The 17,493-nt window shown below is 35.7% G+C and overlaps 1 long non-coding RNA gene across 1 annotated transcript in view; it reads left to right on the top strand.

The window, feature by feature from the left end:
• Positions 1-17,493, top strand: part of LOC118144279 (uncharacterized) — a 67,179-nt gene that overhangs the window by 31,190 nt on the left and 18,496 nt on the right. The window lies entirely within an intron of this gene.

The raw sequence follows: 17,493 nt of genomic DNA, 5'->3' as shown, positions 1-17,493 counted from the left end.
TGTGGAGTTTGATTACATCCCATTTGCCTATTGTGGCTTTTGTTGACAATGCTTTTGGTGTTTTGCTCATGAAGTCCTTGCCTATGCCTATGTCCTTAATGGTTTTGCCTAGATTTTCTTCTAGGGTTTTTATGGTGTTAAGTCTTATGTTTAAGTCTTTAATTCATCTGGAGTTAATTTTAGTGTAAGGTGTCAGGAAGGGGTCCAGTTTCTGCTTTCTGCACATGGCTAGCCAGTTTTCCCAACACCATCTATTAAACAGGAAATCCTTTCCCTATTGCTTGTTTTTGTCAGGTTTGTTAAAGATCGGATGGTTGTAGATATGTTGTGTTGCCTCCGATGCCTCTGTTCTGTTCCATTGGTCTATATCTCTGTTTTGGTACCAATACCATGCTGTTTTGATTACTGTAGCCTTGTAGTATAGTATGAAGTCTGGTAGTGTGATGCCTCCCACTGTGTTCTTTTCACTTAGAATTGACTTGGCTATGCAGGCTCTCTTTTGGTTCCATGTGAAGTTTAAGGTGTTTTTTTTCCAGTTCTGTGAAGAAGGTCATTGGTAGCTTGATGGGGATAGTGTTGATTCTGTAAATTACTTTGGGCAGTATGGCCATTTTCACGATCTTGATTCTTCCTAACCATGAACATGGAATGTTTCTCCATCTGTTTGTGTACTCTCTTATTTCATTGAGTAGTGGTTTGTAGTTTTCCTTGAAGAGGTTCTTTATATTCCTTGTTAGTTGTATTCCTAGGTATTTTATTCTCTTTGTAGCAATTGTGAATGGCAGTTCATTCTTGATTTGGCTATCCAGAATTTACAAAGAGCCAAAACAGATTTACAAAAAAAAAAAAAAAAAAAAAAACAAACAAGCCTATTCAAAAGTGGGCAAAGGATATGATCAGACAGTTTACAAAAGAAGACATAAGTGAGGCCAACAAACATATGAAATAATGCTCATCATCACTGGTCATTAGAGAAATGCTAATCAAAACCACATTGAGATGCCATCTCACTCTGGTTAGAATGGAGATCATTAAAAAATCTGGAGACAACAGATGCTGGAGAGGATATGGAGAAATAGGAACACTTTTACACTGTTGGTAGGAATGTAAATTAGTGCAACCATTGTGGCGATTCCTCAAGGACCTAGAAATAGAAATTCCATTTGACCCAGCAATGCCATTACTGGGTATATAACCAAAGGATTATAAATCGCTCTACTATAAGGACACATGCACACGAATGTTCATTGCAGCATAGTTTACAATAGCAAAGACCTGGAACCAAACCAAATGCCCATGAATGTTAGACTGGACAGGGAAAATGTAGCACATACACAATGGAATATTATGCAGCCATCAAAAACGATGAGTTCATGTCCTTTGTAGGGACATGGTTGAATCTGGAGAACATCATTCTCAGCAAACTGACGCAAGAACAGAAAATCAAACACTGCATGTTCTCACTCATAGGCAGGTGTTGAACAATGAGAACACATGGACACAGGGAGGGGAGCACTACACACTGGGATCTATTAGGGGCAGATGGGGAGGGATAGCGGGGCTGGGGAGTTGGGGAGAGATAGCATGGGGAGAAATGCCAGATATAGGTGAAAGGGAGTAAGGCAGCAAATCACACTGCCACGTGTGTACCTATGCAACAATTTTGCATATTCTTCACATGTACCCCAAAACCTTAAATGCAATAAAAGGTTCCTATATTAATATCTGATAGGCTTTAGTGTAAAGAAAATTACTAGAGGAAAAGAGAGACATTTCATAGTGATAAAAAAAATAAATCTATTAGTAAGACAAAATCTTATTCTTATCTTCTTAAAGTTCAAGGTTAAGAATTCTAAGCTGAATAGGTTATTTTTTTCTATTTCTTTTCTTTCTTTTTTTTCACAATTTTACAATGTCTTACTACATCTTTCAGTTTGCATAATTTGTTAAAACAAATCTAGTGTCACTGTTATCATTGTTGAATTCATGTTGTGTGTCTTTTTGCTCTGGCAGCTTTCAGAATTTTCCTATTTATATTTTATTTAGATGTTATTTTTCTTCTTATTTAATTTTTATGCTTTATTTTCTCATTTCTACTTGTTCTACAATTTAACATATATTAGAATTTATGTCATATAGATGTCTAACTTTATAAATTCTTAGTCTAGAATTATTCAGTCCCAGAATTTCAATTTGATTGATTTTTATAGGCTTCAGTTCTCTTCAGATATTCCTCATCTGCTTGTTTATCATTTCCATCTTTTTCTTTGGGTTATAATTTTCCAGTTTCAATAACTGTGTCATCAGTGTTTTGAAATGTATTTGTTTTGACTATGGGTTTTATTTTTTTTTTTTTTGCTTTTTAATCTCTCTTTTAATTTTGTAATGTATGACAGAAATGATAAATAGAATAACAGTGAAAATTAATATGTACTATTGTTTTGCTTTTTTTTTTTTGCTATTGCAAAAAAGCATTTTCCTTCTTATATCTGTTGGTTCAAGGGAGGAAGTGATTATTCACATTTCACCAAGTAAAAATTAATTTGAATGTGGGTTGCAGTTTTAGGTGATTGAGCTCACCTGTTATGCTGCTGCTCCAGGTGGTAGCACCAGCATTTTGGTTCTTATTGGTGTTGAGCGTTGAGCCAGGAAAGGATGGAGCTTCTATATACCTTTAGATTCATTAGTAACATGGCCTCTAGTTTTGAAGATAGTTAAAATACACAAATACCATGGTAATTGATTCTTTTAGTCCCGGTTTTCTTAATTTAACATTCAAAACATGGAAAATCAGATAATATTGAGAGATTGAATAACGATTTAGCTGGTGAAAACTAAAACAATTAATAATAAAGTTAACCCAAAGTCATTCTTATCTGTGATAGTCTCTCTCTCTCTATCTATATGTGTATATACACAATTGATTCTTTAGAGAGAAAGAGAATCAATTTATATACATATGTATATATAGAGAGATTACATATATATATAATTAATTTTATATATATATATATATATATATATATATATATACACACAGAGAGAGAGATAGACTTTCCACTTTACTTTGGAAAGCACTATGTGTGAAACAGTAAAATATATATATATAAAATAAATAAATATAAATATATAATAAAGATAAATATATAAAAATAAATGTATAATAAATATATATACATATATAATGTAAATATACATTTTATTTTTAATAAATACATATTTATTTTATATAAATATATAAAAATTATTTATATAGTATATATAGATATATGTAAAAATATATGAATATATAAATGTGTATTATAAATATATAAATATATATTCTAAATAAAGATATATACAATAAATATATAAATGTATAATAAATATATTAAAATATATAAAATAAAAATGTAAATATATATAATAAATGTATTTATATTTATATGTATTGTTTCACACACAGTGCTTTCCAAAGTAAACTGTAAGCCTCCAATAGCGATTATGGAGTGTTAAATGAATATAAAGTATAAATAAATATATCCCTAATATAATGAAATGTTACAGTATTAAATGGCATTTGAACACAATTGCTTTAATTTGTAAGGTATACTAACTACATTTCTCTTGAAAAATTGTTCATATTTTTAATGCTAAGCAATGTTTTGTTTAACTTTTCTTCTTGTAAGAACTAGCACATTTTTATGTGAAATCCCATTCAGATGTAATTTTTTATTTCTGCCAGAAAGCTCACCCCCATTTTTGCCTTGAACAATACTCAGTTATCTCACATAAAATAACAAAACTTAAAGATTTATGAGCCCTAAGATTCTCTTTAAAAACTTGCTTGTAAAACTAATAAGGCAAGGTCATGAAGATAGTATTATTTTCATTGATTCAATTATTAATAAATTGATTTTTGAACTATTTTTTAATATGTATAAACACTATTTTTAAAATAGTTGCATTTCTCCAAATGCATGCTGAAGAACTCTGTGAGCTAGATAGCTGTTTTGAAAGCAGTTTCATCATGATATAGAAATAGCATATGCATATTCCTCAGTGAAGGACAGAAGTAGCCCTAAAAAGAGAATCTTTAGATCTCCAAGTCCTTCTATTTCTACTACTTAAATAAAAAGTGGAGAAAAATCCAAGATGGCCCTTCAGGAACAGCTCAGGATTGCAGCTCCCAGTGAAAATGCAGAGGGTGGGATGCCACATTTCTAGATGGATCTTTATTGTTCACAGACCAGGAGCTTCCCAGGCAGAGGAGCCCCACAAGTCACCAGCATGGCTGTTTTGGCCATCACAGCTGTTTCGGCCTGTGTAGCTGTTTTGCTGGTGCCCTGGTGCAACAGCTCTCCATACAAAATACACTGGTCTGGTTGCCTTTTTTAAGGTGGCAATTGGAGCTCTGGGAAGGCAGATTCACCCATTCATCTGATTAAACGGATCTGAAACAGGAAGCCAGGCCAGGAGATTCCCAGGCAGCTCCTTGTTTCAGCAGCACAGTAGGTCACCACAAGGGAAATCACACAGATCCTGGTGCCCTTTTAGCAGGCGACTGGAACACCTGGGAGAGAGTCAACTGTTCAACTTAAAAAAAAAAGGGCTCTGAGGCAGGGAGCCAGGTGATCAGGCTTGGTGAGCCCCATGCCCACAAAAAACAAACAAACAACAAAAAAAACAGCAATTGGAAATGCTCAGGGTTGAGTTTCACAGCAAGCACAGCTGAACCCAGGACAGTGCAGCTCAGTGGAGGAGGGGCATCAGCCATTACTGAGGTACTCCACCCCTACGGAGATAGTCCGCCATTGCTGAGGCAGCCTGCCATGACAGAGAGAGTCTGCTATTACAGAGGCGGGCCACCATTACCAAGGCAGTTCTAACCACACCCATATAAACAGGACCACAGGGAAGTTTACATGGCAGTAGGGCAGATGCCACAGCAGCTCAGCAAAGCCTCTGCAGGCAGACAGTGACTAGGCTGCCTCCTTGCTGGGAAAGGCAGCCCTAAAAAAAAAAAAAAGGCAGCAGCTCAACAGATACTCATAAATAAAGCCCTAACTCCCTGGGACAGAGAACCTGGAGAAAAAAAGTGGGGGGGTTTATGAGTTCTGCTGCAGCAGACTTAAACGTACCTGCCTAGCAGCTCTGAATGAACAACGAAGCTCACAGTTCAGCACTTGAGCTCCTATAAAGAACAGACTGTCTCCTCAAGCAGCTCCCTGACCCCCATATATCCAAAGAGTCACCTCACAAAAGACTGATCAGACTGACATTTGGCAGGCGTCATTCTGGGACAAACATAGCAGAAGAAAAAACTGGTAGCAACCCTTACTGTTCTGCAGCTGCTGCAGGTGATCCCCAGGCAAACAGGGCCTGGAGTGGACCTCAGCAGTCCTACAACAGAGGGGCCAGACTGTTAGAAGGAAAACTAAGAAACAGAAATAACTTCATCATCAATAATCTGGACATCCTCTCAGAGACCCAATCTGAAAATCAGCAACTACACAGACGACAGGTGGATAAATCCACAAAGATGGGAAGAAACCAGCACAAAAAGGAGGAAAACACCAGAAACTAGAACACCTCACTTTCTACAAGGGATCACAACTCCTTACCAGCAAGGGAACAAAGCTGGATGGAGAATGAGTGTGATGAAATGTCAGAGTCAAACTTCAAAAGGTGGGTAATGAGAAACTTCTGTGAGCTAAAAGAACATGTTCCAAATCAATGCAAAGAAACTAAGAACCTTGAAAAAAGATTTGATGAAATGATAACAAGAATGGACAACTTAGAGAGGAATATGAGTGAATGGATGAAGCTGAAAAACACAACATGAGAACTTTGTGAAGCACGCACAAGTTTCAACAGCTGAATTGACCAAGCAGAAGAAAGGATATCAGAGGTTGAAGATCAACTCAATGAAATAAAATGACAAGGCAAGATTAGAGAAAAAAAGTGCTAAAAGGAATGAACAAAGTCTCCAAGAAATGTGGGACTATGTGAAGAGACCTAATCTACATTTGATAGGTGTACCTGAATGTGATGAAGAGAATGAATCCAAGCTGAAAAATACTCTTCAGGATATTATCCAGGAAAACTTCCCCAACTTACCAAGGCAGGCCAATATTCAAGTCCAGGAAATACAGAGAACACCACAAAGATATTCCTCAAGAAGAGCAACCCCAAGGCACATAATCGTCAGATTCACCAGGGTTGAAATGAAGGAGAAAATGTTAAGGACAGCCAGAGAGAAAGGTCAGGTCACCCACAAAGAGAAGCCCATCAGACTCACAGCAGATCTCTTGGTGGAAATCCTACAAGCCAGAAGAGAGTGGGGGCCAATATTCAACATTCTTAAAGAAAAGAACTTTCAACCCAGAACTTCATATCCAGCCAAACTGAGTTTCATAAATGAAGGAAAAATAAAATCCTTTTCAAACAAGCAAGTACTCAGAGATTTTGTCACCACTAGGCCTGCTTTAAAAGAGCTCCTGAAAGAGGCACAACACATAGAAAGGAACAACCAGTACAAGCCACTGCAAAAATATACCAAATGGTAAAGAGCATCAACAAAATGAAGAATCTGCATCAACTAATGCACAAAACAGTCTGCTAGCATCGAAATGGCAATATCAAATACACACATAACAATATTAACCCTAAATGTAAATGGGCTAAATGCACCAATCAAAAGACACAGACTGGCAAATTGGATAAAAAGCCAAAACCCATTGATGTGCTGTTTCCAGGAAACCCATCTCACATGCAAGGCTACAAAAAGGCTCAAAATAAAGGGGTGGAGGAAGATTTACCAAGCAAATGGAGAGCAAAAAAAAGCAGGAGTTGCAATTCTTGTCTCTGATAAAATAGACTTTAAAGCAACAAAGATCAAAAGAGACAAAGATGGACATTACATAATGGTAAAAGGATTGATACAAGAAGAAGAGCTAACGATTCTAAATATATATGGACCCAATACAGGAGCACCCAGATACATAAGGCAAGTTCTTAATGACTTACAAAGAGACTTAGACTCCCACACAATAATAGTGGGAGACTTTAACACTCCACTGTCAATATTAGACATATTAACCAGACAGAAAATCAACAGGGATACCCAGGGCTTGAACTCAGACCTGGAACAAGCAAACCTGATAGACATTTACATAACTCTCCACCCCGAATCCACAGATTATACATTCTTCTCAGCACCACATCACACCTACTCTAAAATTGACCACATAATTGGAAGTCAATCACTCCTCAGCAAATGCAAAAAACTGAAATCATAACAAACAGTCTCTCAGACCACAGTGCAATCAAGTTAGAACTCAGAATCCAGAAATTAACTCAGAACCGCACCGCTTCATGGAAACGGAACAACTGGCTCTTTAATGTTGAATGGATAAACAATGAAATGAAGGCAGAAATAAGAAAGTTCTTTGAAACCAATGAGAATGAAGACACAACATACCAGAATCTCTGGGAAACATTTAAAGCAGTCTCTAGAGGAAAATATATAGCAATAAGCGCCCACATGAGAAGAGTGGAGAGATCCAAAATTGACAACCTATCGTCAAAATTGAAAGAGCTAGAGAAGCAAGATCAAAAACACTCAAAACCTAGCAGAAGACAAGAAATAACTAAGATCAGAGCAGAACTGAAGGAAATAGAGACACAAAAAAAACCTTCAAAAATCAATAAATCTAGGAGGTGGTTTTTCAAAAAGATCAACAAAATAGACAGACCACTAGCCAGATTAATAAAAAAGCAAAGAGAGAATAACCAGGTAGTAGAGGCAATAAAAAACGATAAAGGGGAAATCACCACAGATTCCACAGAAACCCAAACCATCATCAGAGAATATTACAAACAACTCTATGCACATAAACTAGTAAACCTGGAAGAAATGGATAAATTCCTGGACACTTGCATCCTCTCAAGCCTAAACCAGGAAGAAGTCAAAACCATAAATAGACCAACAACAAGATCTGAAGTTGAGGAAGCAATTAAAAGCCTACCACACAAAAAAAGCCCAGGTCCCGATTGGTTCACAGCTGAATTCTACTAGACACACAAAGAGGAACTGTTACCATTTTTTCTGAAACAATTCCAAATAATCCAAAAGGAGGAAATCCTTCCCAAATCATTTTATGAGACCAACATCATCCTGATACCAAAACCTGGCAGAGACCCAACAAGAAAAGAAAACTTCAGGCCAATATCCATGAAGAACATAGATGCAAAAGTCTTCAATAAAATAATGGCAAGCCGATTGCAACAGCACATCAAAAAGCTTATCCACCATGATCAAGTAGGATTTATCCCAGGAATGCAAGGCTGGTTCAACATATGCAATTCTATAAACGTAATTCACCACATAAACAGAACCAAAGATGAAAACTACGTGATTATCTCAATTGAAGCAGAGAAGGCCTTTAACAAAATTCAACAGCCCTTTATGCTACAAACCCTCAGTAAACTCGGTATTAATGGAACATATCTCAAAATAATAAAAGTTATTTACAACAAAGCAACAGCCAATATTATACTGAATGGGCAAAAACTGGAAGCATTCCCTTTGAAATCTGGCCCTAGCCAAGGATGCCCTCTCTCACCACTCCTATTCAATATAGTACTGGAAGTTCTATCCAGAGCAATCAGGCAAGAAAAAGGAATAAAGGGTATTCAAATAGGAAAGAGGAAGCCAAATGGTCTCTATTTGCAGACAACATGATAGTATATCTAGAAGACCCCCATCGTCTCAGCCCAAAATCTTCTGAAACTGATAAGCAACTTCAGCAAAGTCTCAGGATACAAAATCAATGTGCAAAAATAACAAGCATTCCTATACACCAATAACAGACTTAAAGAGAGCCAAATCAAGAACGAACTGCCATTCACAATTACTACAAAGAGAATAAAATAACTAGAAATACAACTAACAAGGAATGTAAAGGACCTCTTCAAGGAGAACTACAAACCACTGCTCAATGAAAGAAAAGAAAACACAAACAGATGTAGAAACATTCCATGTTCATGGTTGGGAAGAATTAATATCGTGAAAATGGCCATACTGCCCAAAGTAATTTACAGATTCACTGCTATCCCCATCAAGCTACCAATGACCTTCTTCACAGAACTGGAAAAAACCACCTTAAACTTCATATGAAACAAAAAGAGAGCCCACATAGCCAAGTCAATTCTAAGTGAAAAGAACACAGTGGGACGCATAACACTACTGGACTTCAAACGATACAACAAGGCTACAGTAATCAAAACAGCAGGGTACTGGTACCAAAACAGTGATATAGACCAATGGAACAGAACAGAGGCATCGGAGGCAACACAACATATCTACAACCATACAATCTTTGATAAACCTGACAAAAACAAGCAATGGGGGAAAGGATTTCCTGTTTAATCAATGGTGTTGGGAAAACTGGCTAGCTATGTGCAGAAAGCAGAAACTGGACCCCTTCCTGACACCTTACACTAAAATTAACTCCAGATGGATTGAAGACTTAAACATAAGACCTAACACCATAAAAACCCTAGAAGAAAATCTAGGCAAAACCATTCAGGACATAGGAGTAGGCAAGGACTTCATGAGCAAAACACCAAAAGCATTGGCAACAAAAGCTAAAATAGACAAATGGGATGGAATCAAACTTCACATCTTCTACATGGCAAAAGAAACAGTCATTAGAGTGAATCGGCAACCAACAGAATGGGAAAAAAATTTTGCAGATTACCCATCTGACAAAGGGCTGATATCCAGAATTTATAAAAAACTAAAACAGATTTACAAGAAAAAAACAAACAAGCCCATTCAAAAGTGGGAAAAGGATATGAACAGAGACTTTACAAAAGAAGACATACGGGAGGCCAACAAACATAGGAAATAATGCTCATCATCACTGGTCAATAGAGTAATGCAAATCAAAACTACATTGAGATATCATCTCACGCCAGTTAGAATGGCGATCATTAAAAAATCAGGAGATAACAGATGCTGGAGAGGATGTGGAGAAATAGGAACACTTTTACACTGTTGGTGGGAGTGTAAATTAGTTCAACCATTGTGGAAGACAATGTGGTGATTCCTCAAGGACCTAGAAATAGAAATTCCATTTGACCCAGCAATCCCATTACTGGGTATAAATCCAAAGGACTATAAATCATTCTACTATAAGGACACATGCACACGAATGTTCATTGCAGCACTGTTTACAACAGCAAAGACCTGGAATCAACCCAAATGCCCATCGATGATAGACTGGACAGGGAAAATGTGGCACATATACCCCATGGAATATTATGCAGCAATCAAAAATGATGAACTCATGTCCTTTGTAGGGACATGGATGAACCTGGAGAACATCATTCTCAGCAAACTGACACAAGAACAGAAAATGAAATACCGCATGTTCTCACTCATAGGCAGGCATTGAACAATGAGTACACATGGACACAGGGAGGGGAGCACTACACACTGGGGTCTCTTGGGGGGAATAGGGGAGGGACAGTGGGGGAAGGGGAGTTGGGGAGAGATAGCATGGGGAAAAATGCCAGATATAGGTGAAGAGGAGGAAGGCAGGAAACCACACTGCCACGTGTGTGCATATGCAACTATCTTGCATGTTCTTCACATGTACCCTCAAACCTAAAATGCAATAAAAATTTTAAAAAGTAACATAAACATACATATGTATAAGTTATTCCACTATGGAAAATGTATTGAGCTAAATTTTAAAAAATGTTATCAAGCATTTATACTTTGATATACTGCATAAAATATGTATGCACAATAAAGTGTTTTTGTGATATACAATACAATGTATGTAGTATTTTAGAAAAAACTTCTAAATTAGTTTAAGAGTTCAAAATCCAACTCTACATTGGCTAAGTGACTTAACTTATATCCATATAAAATATCAATAACCGCAGCCATAAAAAACAATGAGTTTGTGTCCTTTGTAGGGATATGGATGAACCTGGAAACCATCATTCTTAGCGAACTGACACAAGAATATAAAATCAAACACCACATGTTCTCACTCATAGGTGGGTGTTGAACAATGAGAACACAGGGACACAGAGAGGGGAGTATCACACATTGTGGTCCATTAGGAAGACTATGGGAGGGACAGTGGGAGGGAGGATGGGTAGGGATAACACGGGGAGAAATGTCAGGTATAGGTGATGGGGAGATGGAGGCAGCAAACCACCTTGCCGTGAATGTACCTATGCAATAATCTTGCATAATCTGCACATGTACCCCAGAATCTAAAGTACAATAAAAAATAAAAATATAAATATTAAGCATTGCTTTTAGTTTTATTTTAAGAAGAATGCATTAGATGTATGTCCAATGTGACTGCCATATAAATTATATTTATGAATTTAAATAATTATATTTAAAAAATCAGAGGAATTTTTCTGAGCACATTTATAAATACAAACCCATAAAGGTACAATTTTGCTCTGGCATTGATTTATTTGTCTGCCTCAGCTTCTTCTTGACAACTCTAGAAATATTTAGCCATACCCCACAGTTTTCATGTGGATTAGCCAGTAGGTGGTTTTATGGAACTCTAATAAGTGTATTCAAGTGGTGAGTCCTCTATCTTACTCAGAAATGATGTGATGTTCATTTAAGAGCATGCAATGTAAGTAGTCACCACAGGCACTCAGAAGTTTCTGTCTGAAATAATAATTTATGTATTCTGTTTCACCTACACACCTGATGCCTCTTGTACTCAGTAATACATTTATCAGGGATTATGAGTGACCAAGGAACATAAAACAGAAGAAACATAAAACATAAAACAGTTTTCCCTATGATTCAAGCAATTTGACATCTTCCTTTCTTATTTTTTTATAGGTGATATCCTTACATTAATCCTATAGATATTGTGTGCACATGTTTTATTGAACTAGGTTGAACTATTCATGAATGCATCTGTTAGGCTAAAATTTGTTTTTGTTGTTGGTCTATTTGCACTCAGGAAAATGGAGAATGGTTAAGTATTTATTATAAAAATTAATTGTGGAAAGGTCACTATATTAGATATGTGAGGCTGCCTACAAAGGTCTTATGGAAAATGAAAACTACTTTTAATGAATTGACCAAGAAACAAATTAATACATTGTGATGCTGCAAAACCAGACATGACAATGTAATCTTTATGCCATTCTGTTTATTTACAATATAGGAAGAATTAAAAAAATCAAAGTTACATGTTTCTTCTCCACTATTTGTCATAAATCCAGAAAACTTACATTTGTGTGGCCAAGGAAGTAAGTATCAACAATCTATATGTACTCGCCCAAGCAAACCTTAGTCTTTGGGTTTTTTCTCATTAGCTGGATTTCACAGAGGATATTGAAAGTCCAGTGTTTCTTAGCCATTCCTTTAATCACATCTTGGAGCAATTCATCTTGCTTGAGTGTTTCTTCAGTGGGCAGCTCATTAATTTTCATGACATCTTCTATTGCTGAATTGCTCTACAACAGAACAGAACCATCAATTTTTAAAACTTTTTCCAAAATATATTTCTCTGTCACCTCTTCACTTCTTTTCAAATATGTATCTACCTAAGTGCCTGCCTAAAAAGAAATGTTTATAAGTACAGATATCTATATTGATCTATATTTATAATGTCTGTAGCTATATATTACTACCTATATCTATCTATCTATCTATCTATCTATCTATCTATCTATCTATCTATATCTATCTATGTGATTGTGAGACTGTCAAATTAATTAAAAGGAAAATTGATACACAAAAGAGCAAAAAGATATAGTCAATAAGTAAATATCTGACTGAATGAGTGACACTTAAGACTATTAATAAACTGGATATCGAGAGGTTTATGGTGGACACTTAGTAAGTTTCTTATTGTTTAATTGTGGTAGATCATAGAACTTGCTGAAAACAATTATTGGCAAGAAAACTATTAACAGTACTCATGATCTTATAATCTCTAAGAAGACAATAATAAAATCAATGATTTCTCTTAAGAAACTTTCTGTGGGTGGTATGGTCTCAGAGAGACTGAGCTGATTCTACCTGTTAACAGAGTCAGTGTTTCCATATTGGCTGGGTGTCTTCCAGATTAAATTGCCTGAGCCTGGAGTATATAAGTGATTCCATAGTAGCAGATTGCATCTGGAGACCATACGTATACTTTCATTCCTTGCAATTTTCACTTGGTTGTATTTATTGAACTTATAGAAGTGCTGAGTGAGTCATGGAAAGCAATCTGTCAAGTAAAAGGTGCCATCAGCTTGGCTGAAGTCAGCAAAGAGACTCAACTTTATAAGCAAGTGGCCGGTAGGCAACAATTTTGCTTCACATTTGTGAATGTAAGAAATGAAATAAATGTTACTGGATGCATGAAATTATAGTTGTTACAGATTTTTGCTCATTTTATCTAATGTGGAAATGTCTTTAGAACATTTCATTGAGATGTTCATGAGTCTGTATGTTCCCAAAACAAGGGGAAGTTAAGTATTTCCATTGTTGATTGATTCCAATTGCTTTCTATATCTTACCTTTTAAATTGTAAGTTTTCAAAATAAATAGATAAAATCTAGTCCATCTGCCTAATTTTGCAAAAGAAGAAACTAAGAATTAAGCAGCTCAGATAACATCTGTGGTCTCAAGGTATATGTGGCTTCACTAGCAAATTAGAAGTTGTACTGAATATTCATAACAAATTACAACTCTATGATCCAGTCTTTCTAAAATACTATGCTTGTCAGTTTCTAAAAAAAAGAAATGTTTCCAGTGTTTTCAACTGACATATGTCTTTTGCATTTTCCTAGCAATGATGTCAGCATTTTACAACAAAAAAGTGACTCTCAATGGAGAAATGGGGACAATTTTGCCCCTTTTGGTACATTTTGCACTGTCTGGAGGCACTTTTGGTTTCATACTGGGAAGGATGGGTGCTACTAGCATCTAGCAGGTAGAAGCCAGAAACGGTGCTGAACGTTTTATAAGATACACAACAGTCTTCTAAAACAGTTATCTGACCCAAATTGCCAATTGTTCCTAGGTTGGGAAACTTATTTAACCCTACACAGATTGAACCTAATTATTTTAGCATATACCATACTTTCAAGTAGAAGTAATATTGTTTTCTAAATTTATATAGGAGTCTATAGGAAACTGAGAAAAGGGGCTTGAGACATGTCACAGAGGTGGAATTATCCCCCAGTTGAGCTGAGATCTACCTAAATTCATAACCAATGCTTGATTAGCTCTATGCACTGGTACTTTAAACAATGTTGACTCCTTATGGCAAAGTTACCAAGCAGTCAGTGGTAAATCATTCCTCACCTTGTGGATGAATGATACCAAGAAAACCAACACCAGGGGAACTGGAGAATGTTTCAGCATATTGTTTTCCTTTTAGGGATAGGGCATCCTGCTACCTGTTCTTTTACTTGTCATGGCCTGACCAAACATGATTCAATGCTTTCTCTCCTATCTATTTTATATTTTGTCTGCTGGTGACTTCTCTCACATTTCTTTCCTTTTGACTGGGTGAGAGGAAAGAAATGAGGCGTGAAAAGTATAAATCTTCTACAGTTTATACCAGTCTGCGGGTAGCAGGTGTTCACCCTTTGTCTTGAGTATCAATGCACTATTTTTCCTATTTATGAATTGTATGAATTATTTGTTACAAATTTGCACAAGGAGTATGACATGGTTTGAGAGGTCCATGATCAACCAACCATAGACGTAACTCCTAAATTTTTTGAGCTTATGGGGTAGAAAACCTTTTATACATAACTCAGCAAAGTAATAATTAGGGTAGAATGACAGCCAGGTCCAGTTAAATTGTCAGTCACAGAAGAATAAAATCAGAGGCAAAAGTAAAACGTATATAAGCTTCAAATTTCGAGAGGACATTAAAAATCCATGTAAAATACAGATACGAGAGAAACTTGAAATCAGAAATGTAAGCTGTGAAACATAGCCACAACTCTGTTTTGCTTTGCAGTGGCAGTGTAAAGAAATAGAATAAATGAATAGTCAGAAATATTTTTGATATAGTCAACTGATAGTGACTCCTTTATCATACTTTGGCCTGGTTTGTATTCAATCTACATACACATTTGCCGAAGTTTAAAAATTCTTATTGTTTAAAACAGCAAACATACGTATTTTACTTTTCAATATATTGACACTTTGTTTATAGATTTATTAAATATTTCTATATTTTAAAAGATATTGACTGAAATATTTTATGAAATATCTTTGTTGTTTAGTAAAAATCTACTGTTGAAGACAGATTTAACTCTTCTGGTATTTTCAAGTAGCCTGTGTCTTCTTTATTCTTACTTCCAATCTGCCCTTTAAATTTCTTCCCCTGGTTTAGCCCAGCAACACTTATAGCAACAGTCATATCTAGAAAGGATTCTTCCTTTTTAAACAAAAGTAAGAACAAAAAGCAGCCCAAGTGGAAACTATATGGCAGCAAATAATTGAATTGTAAAGTGCTTCTAAGAAAACACAAGAATCTCATCACTAGAAAGATCACCACTCTAGAGCAGAAAGTAGTCGCAAGTATCCTGAAAACGGCTTGAACACAAAATTATGACTCTTGAATTTGCTCTACTTAAACTTGCACCTCCAGGGCTGCTGTGGTCCCTTATGTTAACAAAATAGACATTAGCTTGGTATTAATGCTAAAGGACAATGCCTAATGGCAAATATTATTTGGCAATATAATCCAGCACTTAGTAACAAGCCATTTTCAAATTCTCTTGCCCAGATCTCAACAGTTTCCAACTTTAATATTACTAAGTAGATTTTTTTCACTAAAATGATACACTCATTTTTAAACTTTTATTTTAGGTTTAGGGTTAGATTGGCAGGTTTGTTATATATATATTCTTATGTAGTAAGGGGGGTAAATTGTACGGATTATTTAATCACCCAGGTATTAAGCCCAGTATCCAGTAGCTTTTTTTTCTGCCCGTGTCCCTCCTCCCACCCTCTATCATCCCCTAGGCCCCAGTGATCTTTTGTTCCTTTCTTTGTGTCTATGAGTTCTCAACATTTAGCTTCCACTTGCAAATGAGAATGTGCGGTATTCAGTTTTCTGTTGCTGTGTTAATTTGCTAAGAATAATGGTCTCCAGCTCCATCCATGTTCATGCAAAGGACATAATCTCATTCTTTTTATGGCTGCATAGTATTCCATGGTGTATATGTACCACACTTTCTTTACCTAGTCTCTCATTGATAAATATTTAGAGTGATGTCATGTGTTTGCTATTGTAAATAGTGCTGTAATGAAATATATGTACATGTGTCTTCATAACAGAATGATTTATATTCCTTTAGGTATATACCCAATAATGAGATTGCTTGATCAAATGGTAGTTCTCTGTCTTTAGCTCTTTGAGAAATTATCAAGCTGCTTTCAACGATGGTTGCACTAATTTATACCCCCACCAATAGTGTATAAATGTTCTCTTTTCTCCTCAACCTCACCAACATCTGTTATTTCTTTTTAGTTTTTAATAATAACCATTCTGACTGGTGTGAGATGGTATCTCACTGTGGTTTTGATTTGTATTTCTCTACAGATTAGTGGTGTTCTTTTTTCATATGCTTGTTGGTTGCATGCATGTTTTCTTTTGAAAAGTATTGACACCAAAGCAAAATTTGACTTATGAGATCTAATTAAAATAAGGAGTTTCTGAACAGTAAAGGGAACTATCAACAAAAGAAACAGACAACCTACAGAATGGGAATGCGAGAAAACTTTTGTAACCTACATAAGGGGAAAAGGTCTAATATTTAGCATCTATAAGAAACTTTTTAAAAATTTTTCCATAGATTTTATTACACATTATGTTATGAGACAAATGCAGATCATTAATTTATCAAATTTGTGAGCTTATTAATTTCAACAAAAATATATGACCCTCACCACACAAACAGATAACTCTAAATCTACTCTGAAAATCTAATCAATTGAGAAGTATTACCTATTTGGAGGCTATGTGTTATATCAAAGATAAAGCTCTTGTTCTCACAGAACATATGGAGTCATTGGCAGCCAGCCAACAATAAAGTGAATATTCTAATATTTGGGAAAATCCTGAGAAAACTAATGAATTGTCCTGGACATTATTTATTCTTGCCTTTACAAAAGATTTATAGATCCAAGTAAGATTAGTTTAGAATAGAGGTCTTTTGGTCCAAAAATGTTCAAAGTCCAATACAGTCATGGCTATTCAGAGACTAGAGAACCTTTAGAAAGGTAAGTAGGATTGGAAATCCTGGGAAACTGAGCAGTGTTATTGTGAACTAGCATGTTTTAATCAAAGGTATGGAATTAATCAAGCATCAATTAAGAATTACTGGAATGCACCCTCATGCCAAATGACCACTAATATGCTATTTCCTACTATGATGACTCCTTGATTTGAGACAGATGGCATAAAAAATATTGCTATATAGAATGAATTCTAC

Source organism: Callithrix jacchus, chromosome 9, assembly GCF_049354715.1.
Source record: "Callithrix jacchus isolate 240 chromosome 9, calJac240_pri, whole genome shotgun sequence".
NCBI classification, from domain to species: domain Eukaryota; kingdom Metazoa; phylum Chordata; class Mammalia; order Primates; family Cebidae; genus Callithrix; species Callithrix jacchus.
This window is presented reverse-complemented; position numbering and strand designations above follow the sequence as displayed.